This window comes from Rhopalosiphum padi, chromosome 3 (assembly GCF_020882245.1).
Source record: "Rhopalosiphum padi isolate XX-2018 chromosome 3, ASM2088224v1, whole genome shotgun sequence".
Lineage (NCBI taxonomy): Eukaryota > Metazoa > Arthropoda > Insecta > Hemiptera > Aphididae > Rhopalosiphum > Rhopalosiphum padi.
Genome location: NC_083599.1, coordinates 4009488 through 4028943, shown reverse-complemented (window position 1 = coordinate 4028943; position 19456 = coordinate 4009488). Strand labels below are relative to the sequence as shown.

The window sequence follows — 19456 nt, the reverse complement described above, 5'->3', positions numbered from 1 at the left end:
TATTTAGATTATATTTTGTTTTTTAATAATATATGAATATTAAACTATATTTTCTATACATAAGAATTGATTTTATTTAGATATTTTATACATTTTAACTTTTAAAAGCTAATAATATTAAAAATTGAATTACAAGTATTTATTTGTTCCATAACTATGAATTCGAAATATTACATATTTATATAATATAAACAACTTATGAATTGTTGAGTATAAAAAGTAAGATTTCATAATGTTATTGGTACATTGTAGTTATACTTGAAATGCAACCCTGATAAATATATTATAAAGCTGTTAAGCACTTATCAATTTAACCTAACCTTATTAGTCATACGAATTATCCCGATAAGAGGATACATTTTTATTTAATGTAATAGTATAAAATTAAATATGTAATTTATCCTTTATACCGTACGATAAATATTTATGCACACAAATGCTTCCCGGTACATGTGAATTCTTTCAGAAATTAAAAAAAATATACGTTTTTACTTGGTTTATTATGAATTAATGTGAAAAATTAAATCTATCTTTACTTATCAACAAACAAGTGATTAAATTAAATTAATTAACAGCTATAGAGAATATTCAAAATATTGACGATCCATATTATATAGTTAAAAATACATGAAACCAGAGGCGCCAGGTTTTGAAAATGTCACGAGGGCTCACTATTTTATAAACATATGTACAGTTTTACCTAAATAATTACTAAACATTACTAATCGTTAAACAATTAATAAAATATAGTTATTTGTTTGTTTGTTATAACATTTTAATAGTATTAGCAATTTAATTTTTAGGGGGCTGAGCTTCACCTTATCGATCTGATGGAACCTTATTTTAAATTCATTTGAACTAGAGTAATTTTTAGTAGTTAATAAAGATAATTCAATACAGACCGTAATATTATCATCAGGATTCAATTATACAACAATTCAACAACGTTAGTGAAAATGGAAATTTCAATAAGATACATATTTTACGCTTCACGAACTTTAATTTAAGATTTTAAAAGAAGTTTATTTATACATTTATATTATAGTATAATTTAATGAATATGTATGAATACATATTATGTTCAGCAAGTAAATATTTATGTTGAACGATATAAAGTCAAGTATTATATTCGATAATAGCTGTTGCAACAGCACGTTTGCTAAATTATTGAAACAAATTCACTTGGTTGAGACACTAATTTATTTATAGTTAAATATTTTAAATGTATAATACAATTAAACTTGAACTTACATAAATTAATTTATAACTAATAAGCTTAAGCGCAGTCTGAACCGGATTTAGAAAAAATATCACTGTAGATCTCCATTAATAGGTCACCTTAGATTTTGACTGATTTGCAAACCTCCCTCCTTAAGATTCTAACCAAAAAAAAAGAAGTAAATTATTTGGTTTTGTTCAAAATTTTACTGATCTAGGCGTTGGCCTCACATACCTAGGACAAAATCCAGTACTGGGCGCAGTAACATTTCATATAATACGGACACCTACAACAGAAAATTTAACGCATATTTTAAAAATGTTATTAAAACGATATTGGAATTTAGCTGCTATCTTTAAGTAAAAATGTTTGGGTTAGTAGAATATATAAGAAATGTAGAATCAACTAAGATTATAGAATATTAAAAAATGTTCAATGATTTCACAGAATCCTGGTTTTAATAGTATTTTGAAAAAATCTTTTAAGTTATCAGTTATCACCGTTATTATACAACTTTAAGATACGCTTAATCACATTTAATAAGTAATCGCATATATAAGGTGATAACACTAATTACGAAAAAATTACATTATAAAAAGAAAACAAAATAAAGATCATCGATATTTGAAAATGTTAGAAGTAAAATCTTCCCTTTTTCCTTTTGAGTCACCGGTAAGACTTGTTATTGATTAAAGTATCGTGTTTTGTTTCTTTTAAGTCGATAGAACATAATGATAACTTATTATTTTAAAATTAAAAGCAGTAATATTAATGATTAAATAAAAAATGATTGTCAGAGGTGTTAGTGTTATTTTATTGTATTTATATGTGATTTAAAAACATTTTTAACTTATAAATTGCTCATAAAAATACAATATCGTTAATATTTAACCTTTTGTCCATATCAGAAATTCACCTATAATTCAAAATAGCATGCACGTATGCGGTAGGTATGCTGTTTGATATTATTTCATTTAAATTGTTTCGGGGTTTCGCGTAGGTATTTTAATACATTAGTAAGTTATAATGGATTTTCCAATCTCCATATCTGCACACGCGTATATACGTATATATTATAGTTATGTCGTTCGTATCCACTGGAATCGCGTAAGCATTTGTTAATCGTGCCCAACATCGTTTTCATCCAGAAGTTCGATTTGCACCAAGAACGCTTAATGAAAATGCACTGGAACGTAAATGCAAACCGAACGCTGGTAACATTATAAGTCAGTCGGACCGGAAGAGGAGCCCGCCGAGAATCCTATATAGGTTCGATATTATTATTATTGGTATTTATTATTATTATATTTATACATTTTTTTTTTATATTATATTATTATTATTTATATATATATATATATATATATATATATAATGTCTCCTCTATTCCTCCTGCAAAAGTATTGGTTCAATAAGCAATGCCAAATAACATTTGACGCAAAAAAAAAGCTATTACATTATGTGGCCGGTTAGCCGTTTGTCTACGCGGTGGGTAAGCGAAAAAAGCCTTGGGCATTCTCCTCACAATGTCCCGCGGTAGCTTTGTCTCGCTTGTATTCTTAGCTCATCTCATCCGTCATAGCAAATCTTCGACAAACCCCGACGACTGGTTTTTGTTTACCGTGTATAAATTCCACGGGGATTTTTTTCCTTTTTCAATTTTACGGTCGTTTGCAAAAGTACTGTCATGCTTACACAGACATTAAATATACGTTTATGCCTAGTAGTATTTAATACTATAGCCACAGAGTGCCCCCACCTCCTGTATCGATTTTCCTAACCCTCAGAATTATTCATCTTTGTTTATTTATAATATTTTCTATAAACTCTTAAAAGTGCTTTTTTTTATGAATCATAAATGTAATGTATTTAAACGGTTTATTGTAAAACTAGAATCACTCGCTATACATGTGCAGCGGTTTCTACAACATATAACTTGACAAAATGAACCGTTTTAACGATCCAAGAGGAATTTTAAAACGTTTAAATAGTTAATAGTAACAACTATACCATAGTAATATTATAATTAGAACCTGACGCGTATATCTGCCTAGCTACCCTGCGTCTACCTACCTACCTACTGAATATCACATCACAAAAAGCTCACGTCGCTCCGTATCTTTCTATGTAGGTACATTATTACATAATTTATCGTTTGATGGCAGAAAGCTAAAACAGTTAAACACGTTTTACTTAATTAATACTTGGGTTAGTTTTCTAATAAATTTGCAAAACCTTTAAAAATTAAATACATTTTGAAAGGCAGCCCGTTGTGTAATGTTTATTAAGGGAGTGTTATTGAAGTCTTCCAAAAATAAAGATGTAGGAAATCAAATACGAGAGTCAATTTATACATATATAATATGTTTATTCGTGATGTAGGTTTCATTCAAAATCATTCCACAAATGGAATTGTAACTTAGTCCCGCATTATATTTCATCGATAGATAATTTACTTGAATTCGTTGTAAATATCTTATTAACATAAAGTAAAGAAACATAATATTATGCTCCGTGAACAAATACAGGATTTTTGATCTTCTCATATAAACTTAATTATCTTAATACGGAATTATACTGAATTTAGTATGATAGGTACATCATGTACATAGATTATATTATACTATATTATTATTTTATAATGATGAATATTACTATTTAACTGATTGACTCGATATTTAACACTTTTCATCACTTACAGCAAAAATAAACGAGAATATTATTTCCACGTCGACTATGTTATTATGTCAATATCTCATCTGACATATTTATTCCCAACCCAATATTAATATTTACTCGGTATCATGTTAATTCTTTAAAGTTTTCTAATTATCCTTGTGCGCTTGTACGGTGAGCATAAATCATGCAAAGAATACGCGAGGAGAACAAAACTCCTATAGATATAATAATTACTGTAAGTACCAATGTGAGAATATATCGTCTGTATTACAAAACGACGGTATACTCCAACATTAAACAAAAATTATATACAAATCGGCAAGTCGATACTTGTAATCATAAATAATATAGTAAAATACTCGAAAACAGCGTTGCTTAAAGAAATAGAATTAATATATATACAAAACAGTTAAGGTGAAGTATTCGACTGTTAGCCAGTATTATAAAAAGTACAATAAAAATTACTCTCAGCAGTTCAAAACTTTTATATGATATGAAATACCGATGTACCTAAATACGATTATATGGACACTAATGATAATATAGTCATTAAACTATAGTCAAATGCTCGAATGGATTCGTTATGGAAAAAGGTAGATACGTAAAAACTTAAAAAAAAAAATAATGAAAAAATCAAACAAATTATATAATATATTATATTTAATATACGAGTACTAATATAGTACCTAATTATTATAATATTATTTAATACTAACATATAATTTTAAAATTAATATATTTCACTTTGTCGATGTGTATTAAATAATAATATTCCTACGATATAAATGATAAACATTTTCAAGTCCCTATCAATAATATTTTTTTAAATTAAAACAAAATAACTAAAATCTTTTTTTCGTTTAAATATTGGTATATTTTTAACTTGAAATATCTATTAAAAAATTCTATATTAATAACTTTTATATTTTCTTGATTTTGATGAATTGTTTAATCAGTCTTATTGTACGTACATTAATTTCAAATTTCTATATTTCGCACAATAAGATCATACTATTTTGAAAATTACCCATGTCAAGTAATTGTAAATATGAATATTTAATGCCATTTTCAGCTTACCTTGGCAGAAAATTAATAGTTATGAACCGATGTTATAGTAAGTAAGAACTTACTTCGTCTTAGTGAAGGAAGAAATCTTTATAGGCGAAAATTTGGTTGAATTTTTAGGGGCAAAAATAATCTAAAATAAAGTGATTCACAGGATAATATTTCTAACAAAATTATTTTTTCTTGTATGAAGAGGGACTATTACAATTTCTGTGTCAGACACGACGACTTGAAAAGGTACGAGCCTTCAGACCCGGTGCTGGTGGTCCTTAAATTTGAATTGATCATAATATCAGAAACCACTTTCAAAGTTTAATCTTATAGCTTTATAAAGGTTGTGATAGACCAAAAAAAAAAATACACGCATCATAGCTAAACCGAGGCTGTCCAGAATCATAAATAAATATATAGGTTCAAATGAAATACGAAATGAATTTTTATAGAAATAAAAAAATATATAAAGTTGTCAAAGGATTGTCAAATATTCGTAAAACGTTCAATAAATTGTATATATAACTCAAAATAAAATGAAAAGAAAAAATAATTGTATGCACATTTAAAAGTAATCTAAAAAACTCTAAAACTTAAGGTTATATCTTTTCTACAAAATTTCAATTGAATTTTCCTGTTTTTACAAAAATATATTATTTTTTATTTTATTTTTTTTGGGGGAAGGGTATAAGTGCGAAATTTGCATGTTTTTCACATCACTTTTGATCTATATTAGTCGAATTATTTAACACAAAATATTTAAAAGATAATTTTTCAATTTTTTTGAGTTTATTGAAAAATACAATAAGTATTGATAAAAATCTGAAGAGGATATTGTTTTAAAAAAAATTTAGCTAGATGTTTTGTGTTAACCATGATTTGTTTTTTTATTAACATAATATTGTTACGTTGTTCAAATTAAAAATCGAATAGCAATATTTTGTATTGAGGTTGTTATCCTGCAGTTGCTTAACTATGATATATATAATTAATAAAAAAATTTTCATTGTAAAGATTAAATAAAGAAATTATAAAATATGCAATATTATATGGCAGAGTAATTTAATAAAAAAAAGTAAAAATAAGTGTGATCGAGTAGTTTTTTTAAGTTGCCTAATAGGCCGTTTATCACTCGGCCTTCTATTGAAAACTGAAATGACGCCACTGCTTTCATCTCAGATTCAAAATTTTCTGTGCTTTTTCGTTTAGATTAATACTACATTTTGATTAAATTTATTATAATTTATAATGCTAAGTGGACATACCTAAATATATTGAGTCATTTCAAAATATTAAATTCCTCATATCCATTTATACTGTTTCCATACTCTCTATAATTATCTATTAACTATTAACACATAATTAAATTATGTGTATTAGCACATAGTTTGAATATAAAAGTACCTAAGTTTTTTAATTTTCTAAAATGATTTCTGGTATTTTAAAATTTAGTTAAATGTGCTTAGTTGAATTTTAAAATAATTGTCTACTATATAATGTGATTAAAAACGCGTAAATTTTTACTAAATTTTAACTTAAATTTTACATGGTAATATTATTAATACTATTTTAACTAATTTAAATAAGTTATAATACAATGAATTCAAATAATACAAATATAGGAACAATACTGTTTTTCGCTTTGATATGTATTATTTGCATACAGTTAATAGTGTTTATAATGTAAATATAATTATATATTCACTAGAAAAATTATTATCATGCGCTTAGATTTACAATACATTTTTTCTTTTGATTAATTTTGCTACATTATTATATAAATTCCGTTCTGCGATATTATCTAATGTAGGCTAATAATGTATACTTCAAACTTGTCAGATTCTTGACTGACATTCTTGAATGACATTTTGTATGTAATTTGTGTTATGATACTTATAATTTATTGTTGATTAATGATTTTCCTTTTCAACAATATTGATGTTACATGTATGATGGCACGACGTTTAAATATAATACTTTGTCAAGTATAAACATCCTAATTTATGATTTTCTTGATATTTTATGTTAATTACAATTTTTATAATCTTAAGCATTTTTAATAAATCTTTATCTGGTGATAATTTCATGATTCTATCATTTAATAAAGTTTTATAACTTATTTTTAGTGTTTGTTAAAATGTTCACATACTCAAACATAGGTATTGTTATTGATTGCATTCCTCCATATCATTTATTACTAAGGAAAGTTCTTTTTACATTTTCAATTATTGTAAATTACAATAAGTTTAATCTCATTTTACATAGCTAGTACTTATGTTAATTTTAAAATAGCTTTTAAAAATTAAATTTACTACTTTTAAATATTTCCTTATGTTTTATATAAGTATTTACAACAATGGATATTTATCTGTAAATTAGTTATTTCTCCTCAAACAATACTTGATAGCGTGTTGTATAAAAAAAATAAATAGCAGTAAATAATATAGTAATTTTAAATAAATGTTTATATTATCATCTTATTGCATAATAAAATGTTCAAAATTTTTAACTTTTTTTGAATTATTTATATGCATGACAATTCTTCAAGTTTATTTCTATAATTTTCGATAAAAAATTATTCACCAGATCAACATTTCTATTTAATTTAATACAAATTCTTCTTAAATTGTCCTTATATATATAAAAAAAATTACATAAATAGCTTTTTTTTATATGCATATGAAGTTAGAATATTGATGAAATTCGTCAAAATCACAAAAAATTGCAGATTATTTTGTGATTAGGAATTCCTCATAGGTAGCTCATACTGGAATCATCAAATTTAAGAAGTAATCGTTTACAATTATTTTGTTAGATATTTTAAGTAAATATTTGGACGATATTATTTATTCAAATAATAAAATATAACGATTTTAGTTGTTTTTTATAATTTAAAAACATTATTTGTAATAACTTAAAACTTTTAACGTATAATATATTATTTATTTTACTATACGCAACGACATTTTTGGTTTATTTTAAGATATATTCTATTTATATTATGAACCCATTTTTAAAGTTTTATAGTATTTACAGAAAGGTATTAGGTATTAAGTATTATAAAAACAATATCTTTGGTAAAAGTTTATATCAACCTACCATACACTAAAAGTAAAATAAATGACCTTAATAGTTAAATATACAAAAAGACACATCATGAAATTACATACTTAGTGATTAAGGCTGATAGTCCGTCTCCGGTCAGAATCGTTTTTCGTAAACAATGATTGAATTCAATTTTAACACACCCGTAACAGTGACCTTCTTGACACGTGATGTACAGTAGAGCGGTACCCACTTGTCTACCCTTTTTACACGTTCTTTCGTTGCAAAAGCCTTCCGAGATAACTCGATCTATACTAAACGATGGTTAAAATAATTTAAAAAATAAATATTAACAAAATATAATTATGTGAATTATATTCATTAGTTTAATTTTTTTATTTTATAACCTAAAAATGTGTTACGTTTTGTAAAATAATAATCACCATCGAATGTACTATACATAAAATAACACATAAACCATTGGGACCGCAAGTGATTTAAATATAAATATTTAATAGAATCTGATTCACCGTCAAATGTCAACGCATATTTAACCAAATATAATTCAAATAAACCAATCAGTGGTTGTTGTAGCGTTTTAACCGTATTTTTTAGTCACAATCTCTGTTTTTTTTCTTATTATTATACACCAATATATATACGTGCCTTATTGGTTCAATTATTCATCAATTGGATTCGGTTATACCTTGACACCTTATAAATTTATTTAAGTTTTGTCATTCAAAGCGTGAACTGTGCGAATAAATTTTAAATATAAAAAAGAAAATCTAAATAACTTAACAGTATATGTATATATATATATATAATAAGAAGAAACATTTCGAGCCCATACTAATGGTCTCAAAACCCTTATCTTTTTATTTTTCTCGTTAAAAAGAACTCCCTCCACTCATCAATGAGGTTCGGTCGATTTGACATTAATTCTGCTTTCCTTTTTTTTTCCAAAATTCCACATTTAACCAAATCTCTTTATTTTTGTGACTATCGTAAACCTAGCTATGCGTGAAGTATAAAAAAAAGCAATGCAAGAATATTAAATATAAAAATAAAAATAATGTTTAGTAAAATTGGAACATCGACTTGCCCATTTATAACGATGTTATTATAAGTATTAAAAATATTATATTATTTTTGTTTATCACGTCTATTATTTTATCAACCTGTACTATTTTTTTAAGAAACAAATTATTTATATTTTTTAATTAAAAACAAATTAAAATTAGTATTCTTACTTCGTCGTATATAACCTAAAGCTGTTGTCTAGATCATTTCAATGCTATAAAATATACCATTCATTATTCAAAATTACAAATTATAAATGAAAATAAAATAATTGTTTTTGATTTGCTTAAAACTTTGAAAATGTCTAACTGAACACAATATTACTAAATGGAAATAGAAATTTAAATTGTTTTTTGTGTATATTTATTTTTATTGTTTCTTTTGCAATTCGACTGAATGATGAAAAATACCTATTCAGAATACATTTGATTTTTCCCCTTTAATCTGGTAACGTCCCAAAACACATTTCTACAAATTATTTGCAAAACAAATTGTCAGAACGTCAAAGGACTCGCAGTAAAGCGAAGAAAACTTATTTAGCAATAGATTTTTTTCGAAGCTAGAGACGTGACGTATGAACTGACTCCAAAAAGTATTCATTCGACACAGCACGTACTTTTTAGTTATATTTATTTTTCTGTAGTTGCTAATTTCGATTTTCCGTCTGAAAACATTCACATTTATATTACTAGTCACGAATATCATATAAATAAAAAATATATAGAAAATAAAACGCGAAATAAATAAAGTGAGGCTTACATTATAACTGAAAATGATAAATAATATGAAATCTTAATTTTGTATTTTACATGGGAAAATAGTTTATGTTTATTTTATTTAATCGGGCTTTTATAATAACAGATGTTTGACCCAAACATATAAAAGTCAATATTTCATGTACTAATACATTTCAAAAAGTATGTATAAAATATATAAATATTTTAACATTATATTTTGTAATATTTAATCATACAATTTAATGTTGAAAATGCTTGCACACTTTAGTTATTAGGTATATTGATTGATCATTATGAATAATACAAAATTTATCGTAAATATATTGTATCACATAACTTCGAAATAATCATAAATAAATGATAATTTAAAGTTATACCAGACAACAAAGGTCTGTTATCTTTGTGTCTCACACATGCATCGTATCTTAATTAAGTTACCATAGATCAATTTAAAATTTTTAAGAAACTACAACTAAGATTCGTATTAAAATAATTGAAACTCAATGATTTATTTTAGTGACGAATACATTTGTATTCTCTATGACATACGTAAAAGAAACAAAGATTACAAATCTTGGGTTACGTTACTATTAATAATAATAAAAAAAAAACATTTGTTTAGAATAATTTTTACAAATTAATAAAAATATACAGTATACATATTAATGTATTATGATCGAAGTTAATATTAGGTATTACTGTTATAACACATTTTTATAAGACAAAATATTTAAATGAACTGATGACGTGGGATAAAAAAATCATAGCGCTAAGGTTGCATTGGTCTAAATTGTTTATTTTTTTAATATTCTTTTAGACATACTATAAAATATATATGAATATATGATTGTAATACTTGATATATAAATTGATATTATAATTATTCAATCGCAACGATTGACATTATTTTAGAGTTCTTCAAAAATAAAAATAAATGTATACTTCCGTTTATTGGATAAGAGCTTAGCTTAATTGATACACGTATTATTATTATTAATTACTTTAAATTAATATAATAATTTAAAAATAACATAAAAAAATGATCTAAAAGTTAAGATATTTATTGTGATAAATAAAATGTATAAGCTTATTTAACTTGTAAAAATAATGTAAATTGTATGCATATACCTACTTAATATACATATGTACATGTACTTAATAAATGTTCTTATTTTGCCTTATGATCTCGTTATGTCTCAAGTTCCGTAGTTAATAAATTAAATACCTGCATTAGGTATTTTCAACATTGTCTAATTAAAAAAAAATGTATAATGCTTAAATTATACGACGAAATATTTTTTTAATACATATACTTATAGTTATGTAATATAAGTATAAATATTCTAAAACATAATTAAATTATAACCCATATAGACAACAATTTAAAAAATATTCATAATTTTTGGTTTATATAATATATTCAATATTTTTAAAATGTATAATAATGATTTCATGAAATACGTGCTAGTGTTATTCATAGAAAATTTAATTTAAAAAAGAAAATTCGTAATTCCAATTTAAGTATACAGTTTTTGCAACAAAGAACATAGTATATGATCGGTATACTTATTTAGTTAAAAGTTTTCGAAGGTTTGTAATTTGCTTTTAAATTGGCGATAAGAAAAAGATAAATTATGAGCTTTTCACTTTAGCCTTTTAGAAAATGTAACTAGAAAATGTATTAACAGTAAAACGTAAATTAAATGTCAGTTTATCAAACAATATTTTTTTTATTAGATTGTAATAATATAACACTAATAATAATATTTTATACATACATACATACATTTATTTCAGTGGATATAATGAAATAATACGTGTTTGTTACTGAATTCCGATATTTAAGGTATTGTCATTAAAAATAAATTATTTTTTGAATTATTATTTATAATAAGTAACCAAATTATTTCAAACAGGAACCTATAAAAATATCAGAATAAGCACAGAAAATGTGAACAGTCGTTTCAAATGTGATAAACGTCACATTTGGCATTTTCATTATAATAAGCATACGAGGGAAAATATGATTGGTTTAGTGACAAGTAGAATGCTATCAAATTTTGTGATTTGTATTTCAGATGAATAGATGATAAATGTATTTTGAGTTACAGAATAATTCATTTTTGCTGAAAATTAGAATGAATACTTTTTTAGCTTTTTAAAATGTTTTTCTTGTGTAAAAACCAACCTTTGCCTTACTATATAATACACTTCTATAGAATATTTTAATGAATAAGTATTTCATTATTTGGTTTTTAGCGTCACACATATAAATATAAGATTTATTTTTCATTGCATTATAATGTTAATAGATTTGCTTTTTTTGGAAAATATTATTATTATTTTTCTTTAACTAAATTGATTTTTAAAATAACTTTTCTAAAGATAGTGAATTAAACATAAGTATAATTCTAAATAAGCCACTTTTGAAAAATAGCTCAAAAACATATATTTTTTAAAAATAAATACCAATGATATAGATATTACTGAAATAACAGAAAATTCAACTTATTCATCATTTAAAAAAATGCAAAAATTGTACAATAAAAAAAAATGTATTATTTATAATAATTCTAAGTAATTGTTTAATATATTTTTATAATCCAGTTATTTATTTAGTTTATATTTTCTTATTTTAATTCTTAATTATTTTATCTATTTCCTCTCATATTTTTCATTGCTTTAATACAATTTATAAATTATAGTTTATATTAAAATAATTTGTTATATTGTTAGTTTGATCTAACTATCTAAGTAAAATTTATCATTTTTTTTTTTTTTAGTTTATTGATAAGCAAAAATTTAAACGAATGAAAAAAAATATTTTTTTGTTTACAATTTTGATAAAATAACGTTTTCCACTTTTGTAGTTGGTTTTCAGTTTGTAACCTCCTAAAACCATATTTTGTACACTTAGGATTGCAATTTTTACGGATAAGTATTGTTTGATGGATGTACATAGATGTAGGTAAAAATATATTTTTTTAAGGATATGTGGATTTGTATCACATTATTATTTTATTAGTTTATTTTCATTAAATGTATCAGTGGGTTAGCTTAATATTTATATACATTATATTGATAAAATTTACAGGGCTTATAACACTGAACTCAATAATATTGATTATTTTCTACTAATAACTATATAATATTATTCATGAAAAAAAAAAAAATATATTTAATCTCATTGTACAATATGAATCCTACTTAAGCTCAATTATTTTACGCATTTAGTAAATACCTATGCCCTATCAAAAATATTAATACTTTTAGATGTATATTTATATGTGTATTTACATTTGTTTATTCTGATTATTACCCACTAATCATTATTTTTAGTGTATAATAAAAAAAATAAACACTTTTAAATTCTAACGGATGAGCAATGAATATATTGATTTTAAAATTATGTGTTGTTTTTTTTTAGTATATATTTTTATGGTAAATCATCAATTATTGGAGCAGTGGAACTGCTACAATTTCAATCATTGAAAAATTAAAGTATTTTTCAAAACAATCTTGTAGAAAAAATAAAACAAGAAAATATTGAGATATTTACGTAAAATTAGTTTTTAACAAAATAGATTTTGTTGATTTATTGCAATTCAAAAATGAGTCTTTAGAGACATGCATTTTTCACCACATATTTTTATTATTATTCCCTAGACATCATATAATACAATTTTTAAAATATTATATGTTTTCTTAAATAATTTTAAATGTGCTTAGTTTTTTTTTTTTGTAAGTGTTGATAACAATTTTAAACATCAGTAAAAATATTTCATAATTTATCACAAATTTCGGCAAAAGATAATCTTATAGAAATACAAAAACGTTAAAAATACATAGACAGATTAAAATGCACATGTTTTTTTTAATTTAAAACTCAGATTTTCAAAAATAAATAAATAATGATCTTAGAAATTTTATTGTAATTCCATAAATATTATTCGCACGGACTTGAAAATTGTTTTTAATACGTAATTTACAATACAATTTCCAAAAAAATTATTAGTTCAAATTCAGTGTAACTTGGGTTTATCCGTTTTGTACTATTATTGGTATAATGGTATTGCATTTTAGTTTATCATAATGTAACATATTATTTTACATATTATTATTATCATAACAATCGCTTGTAGGTACCATGCGATAGTGTTTAAAAGTCTCATGGCACCACCGCTCGCACACTCCTACGTCCAACCATCACCAACTTTGCTTACAATTACATATTTTAACTATTCATTTTCCTTTATATTACCGGCCTCTCAAAAAAATTTTCAACAGACGTTGATCAGCTATCACTTTCCATCTTCTCTCTCTCTCTTCCTTTTCTACCATCCACCTAAAAACACCTGGACAATAGTTTATTTTTTTCAATACCATTTTTATTTTCGTCAACATGGACCAGCTAAAATTTTCCCCCGCGATATCTGTGGGAATAACGATAATATGAGGGTCCATCGAATAACAACAGGTGTTTGGTCTCTTGATCTACTATATAATGTATGTATTGTTACAATGTTATATTTTAGTTATTATCATTTAAGTATCTGACCGATACAAAACACGTATGAATTATTATTATAATCTATTAACCGGTCTCCGTCCAGAGTAGTCATAGGAGTTTTTGAATAACACATTATTTATTTATGAAATCGTCACAATTGTCATGCCTTTTTGTCTTGTCATTCTAAATTGTATTATTATTATTATTATACTTATATTATTACTTCTTTTTCTATTGTTTTCTGTCCAATTTCTACGCCCGTTTAGATTTCTTGACATTAATTTAACTTGTATTTAATATACGTATTTATTTCCTCTACCCATTATTGTGTGATGAGTTTTATTTGATTATTATTTATTATTATTGCTATTTATTAATTTTCATAATATGTTCACAAGCTAATTCTAAAATATATGGCACTCCGTCACTTCGGGTCTCGACTTATGATTGGTGACCTTGCCTAAAGTTACAGGTGACTACATGATTTTCTGTTCCGAAATTCTTTTGGCAAATAATCAAATGGTTTCAGTGCTTAGATTAATTATAAGCTATTTATAATACAAACCAATATTGACTTATAAATTATAAATGTATAATATCAAGTAATATCATATTATACTTATTTTTTGCAAAAATAATTCCACTTATCGTATTAGAAAAATAAATTAGTTGTAATATATTATTAAATAATATAATATAATGAAATATCTTCAGAAATATATGCTGTCAGATTACTTCCGCTCAGTATCGTTTTTCGTATGTAATAATTTATCATTTTATTCAAATTTAACACATCCATTATATTTATCTACTCAATTACAAGGTACACATTCGACGCCTATTGTACGACAGAGACCCGAATTTTAGTTCTTGATTTAAGAAAATTTTGATTTTAATTTTAAATGATTTCTCTTGCTATTTTACTGTATTAGGTATTGTTTATTTAAAAGCAATTATTATTTCTATTACTTATTATCAATGGTCTAACGATTCGATGAATTGCTCTTACAATGTTTACAATTTAATAACAACTTTTATTTTCGTTAGTAATGAGTATAGTAACATTATTTGCACAGAATGTTTTTTCTCGCGCTTACTCGTATATATACATTAACAGTTTGAATTTCGTTGACGTTCAGTTTGGACCTATAGGCTTTTAGGAAATCTGTAGTTGTGATAGTGTTTAACCATCTTATTTTCTCATATATTTCATACATTCGCAAAAGTAATTTTGGATGTCTTCTGTTTAAACTATATTGTATGTGTATGCGTGTGTGTGTACGGATGTGTAATTTCGAGTTGCATAAAATAAAATAATCACACTTCGTACAAGATTGATGTAATTTTTTCTGTTTTATAATATGTTTCATAATAATAATAATATTTATTCCATCAAACAAACAAGCATTCTAAGGTAAATAATATTTAATAAGTAATATGATAAGACGGATCTCATCAAGAGCCGATGGCTATGGAAAAGGAGAGAGATTTCAAACACTATATGGATAGTAAAATTATTTTAAGGTTGTCTATATTTAGATGAAATCAAGTTGATCTAAATTAACTTATATAATGTTGATATTAGTAAACATACAATAAAATAAGGCATTAATATAAATTTTGTGCGTAGACATTTTTGAAATTATATACATTCTAACCATGATTAGTGCAAAATTAAATTAACTTTAGGGCAGTAAAATGGAAATACTTAAAAAATGTAAAACATACAAAATATATTATATTATTAAATATTATTTTAAATGATAACAGTCATTTGCTTGAGTTTTTAAAAACAAAAATACAACAAGTCAATTAATTTAATAATGGAAAAAAACAATCAAGAACATTATGATTGAGAGATGCGCCCGCCACTCGTAATAGAAGTAATTACATTTTATTGCGTAATTAATACTATTTTTTTTCTTACATATTAGTTTCGTTTTGCATGTTGTTAACCAATTCAGTAATCGGATAATATGTATCGTTATTTTGTATTATTAGTAGGTAGTTATAAAACTGTTATGTTATTATGTAATCTGTTAAACATTTTTTTTTTATTTTCAATTAATAAAAAATAATAATATTAATAAAAACTTAATCCCAGTGAAACACTCGCGTACTGCATGGTTAATGAGGTTTGAAAATACACAAAAAATAAAATTAAAAAAATAGCGGGGTTAATTTTAATTTTCCTAGGACCCTTCTCCCTCGTAATTTTTCGTTCCCATTAGGCCGTCAAGATTTATCCAGCTTGATTTACATAGTAAAGGTTAGTGGTTACACTCATAAATAGTCGGAACAGGGGAAATCCCACTCTTTTGCTACGTTGAAACGAACTTGAATTACTATAAATTAGCACGACAGCACAACACGCCAACTTTAGGCACCGTGAATATTAAGAGTAACAAAATTCATACATTACAATGTATAATTTCATTTAATTGCAAAACTAGAAGTTAAAATTACAATTACATTTAATGTAATTATTAACGAGTTATTAGTGAAGTAAGTATGTTTCTAAATTATATCACCAAATTAAATTCTAATATTGTGTCTAAGTTATTTATTGCGTTTTACGAAAAACCACAACGTGAAAATATAACAATGATTATTTACTTTTAGATATTTAATATGGAATAAGGAAATGCTAATTGAAAATCAATATCATATATTTAATCTAATGACTATATTTTATACTAAACCTTTGTAACAAAACATCAGTGTTACTTAAGTTTAAACAATATGACCTAGAATCGAAATAATTATCCATTGTTTTTTAATATTTATTTCTTATTTAGCTTCTAACGATTAGGAAATAAATTCAGTCTAATGGATAAAATATTTTTTTTATACATGTAGAAATTATAATTGTAAATTATTACATGTTATGCTGTAATTTTTGTATCGATATAAATGTACGCAACAGTAACTTTTGTCTAACTAATATTTGGTAATATATACAACTATACCAGTATGTTAGTAATGTGATGTGTAAATGATTGTTATGGTTTGATAAAAAATTAATCACTATGCAGGTGGAGAACACAATCTGTACATATACTCCTGTTGGAAAATTGCTAGTAATCGAAGGATGCGAAAACGTATACAAATTAGAGTTCAAGGAGTTATAATATTAAAAAAATTACATTTAAAAAAACGAAATAATGAATTCGTTTGCTGTATTTGCAATCAAATACAATATATAACGTCGTGCCAATTTCCAACGCGGTACGATTCAACACACACGGCTTATAGAACTATATATAATACTGTGATATAGACATTTAAAATAAGTTAAACTGACTTCAATATAACTGCATAGGTACGCTGAAAAACAAATTAAGTAGTTTATAAAATAAATAAGTATGCTATTTTACCGGGAAACACTATATCACATATGTTAACTAGAACTTAGAAGCATTCGAGTTTTTGGTAACATATTTAAGTAGTTTTTTTTTTCTAATGAAAAAAATAAACTAAAATAATCGTAATAATTTATAACATCACGATTGAAAGTCACCGTGATATATTATATTTGTGTTTAACTATTTGGGTAACGTCGTATGTTTTTTCGGTCGACCGTTCAAAATGTATACGCCGCTGGGCCCGTACTTCAAACGCATTTAATGTCATGTATTTATTAATACACCAATCGTGTGTATAGGTTTACAATATAATATTATGTGCTTTTCACAATATAAACCATTGTATATTTTGGGTTTCAATATTAAATTTGTTACTATTACATACTTTGAACCGGCAGCGACTGTAACACAAAGGATTTGCCACGGTAGTTCCGGTACAACAGCGGTAGGGAGGCCGAACACACGTGTAAATGGTAGAAATATCTGTGTAAAGCACATGAATTATTTTATACATTCAGCTATAAATATTTCTAATGATATTCTTGGCACATTATATCTAGGATTCTAGGTTTCCCACAATCGTTTCAAACGAAATACCATCAGCTCCTACTGAAACATACGAATTCCTCTACTTTTGTCGAACACGGGCTGCTTATGACGTTTCAGTGCTCTACAAACGGATTTTTCGATTTTTAAAACTATTTGAGAGGACGTGCGTTAAGTGCGTCGAGCATGTTTAACGTTAATTTAAGGCTGAAATTTGTTTGGCGTAGATAAAAATATCTCTATATAGTTACGTTTAAAGTAAATAATCATGCCGGTTTTCACACTAAATAAAATAAATGCAACTTTAGCACCACCGCGGTGTTTCAGCTTTATTGAAATGTTCACGTTTCAAGAGTACGCAATTCGTTTTTCTTCCAAACAATAAATATCTTTTACACCGTTTCATATTATAGATTTTATCAATAGAAACGAGTTATACGAAGTGACTTAACTAATGCTCAAGTTCTATTTTATCTAGCGCCCATTCACAATTGAATTCATAAATCTATTTAATACACATCTTTGACTATTTTAATATTATACGTATATGAATATAATTCGAATGGTCCTTCTCTTCGATAAACATTTCATTGTTTTAGATTTTAGATTTTAATTTTACATGTTATAGGTACCCAGATAATTATGAATAATAAATAAATATGCATGATATTATGTATACATTAATCTTGTCCGTGTATGAAAATTAACCTAAAAATCTTTTATTTCTTGGTGTTCCGCAATAGCATTTAAAAAAAAACTCCTTTAAAGTTAGTAAATCCATATTCACTCGAAATTGTTATAGATGGTACCTATATTGAAAAAAGTCTGATAAATTTAATAAATCGCATTTTATTTTTTTTTTTCAGTATTTCACGCAGTCAAGTATATTATATACTAAACTGTATTTGAAAATTTTATCGCCCAGAAAAGCAAAAGTACAGCGAAAGAGTTTAGGATCAAAAAGTTAAAAAGTTCTCCAACTACCGCCATAGAAGTTAAAACACTGGGGTGCAAAAGATTCAAAACATTTCTTGAGTATAGGTTCATAAACGTACATACTACAAAACCTATATAATATGTTAGTTTTCCATCTGTCAACTATAAAAAAAATATAAGTAAGTACTACACATTTAATTATTTTATGCTAGGTTTTTTTCCTTAGGAAATAAAACATAATCATTCTTACCAAAATTATTAACCACGTATCTCAACTCTA

The 19456-nt window shown here is 25.0% G+C and overlaps 1 long non-coding RNA gene across 1 annotated transcript in view; it reads left to right on the top strand.

Moving 5' to 3' along the window:
• The window catches only part of LOC132926266 (uncharacterized), a 35314-nt gene extending 15858 nt beyond the window's left edge, over positions 1–19456 (top strand). The window contains exon 3 of the long non-coding RNA XR_009661391.1: positions 19107–19456. This is a non-coding gene — a long non-coding RNA (uncharacterized LOC132926266). The remainder of the gene's footprint in view (positions 1–19106) is intronic.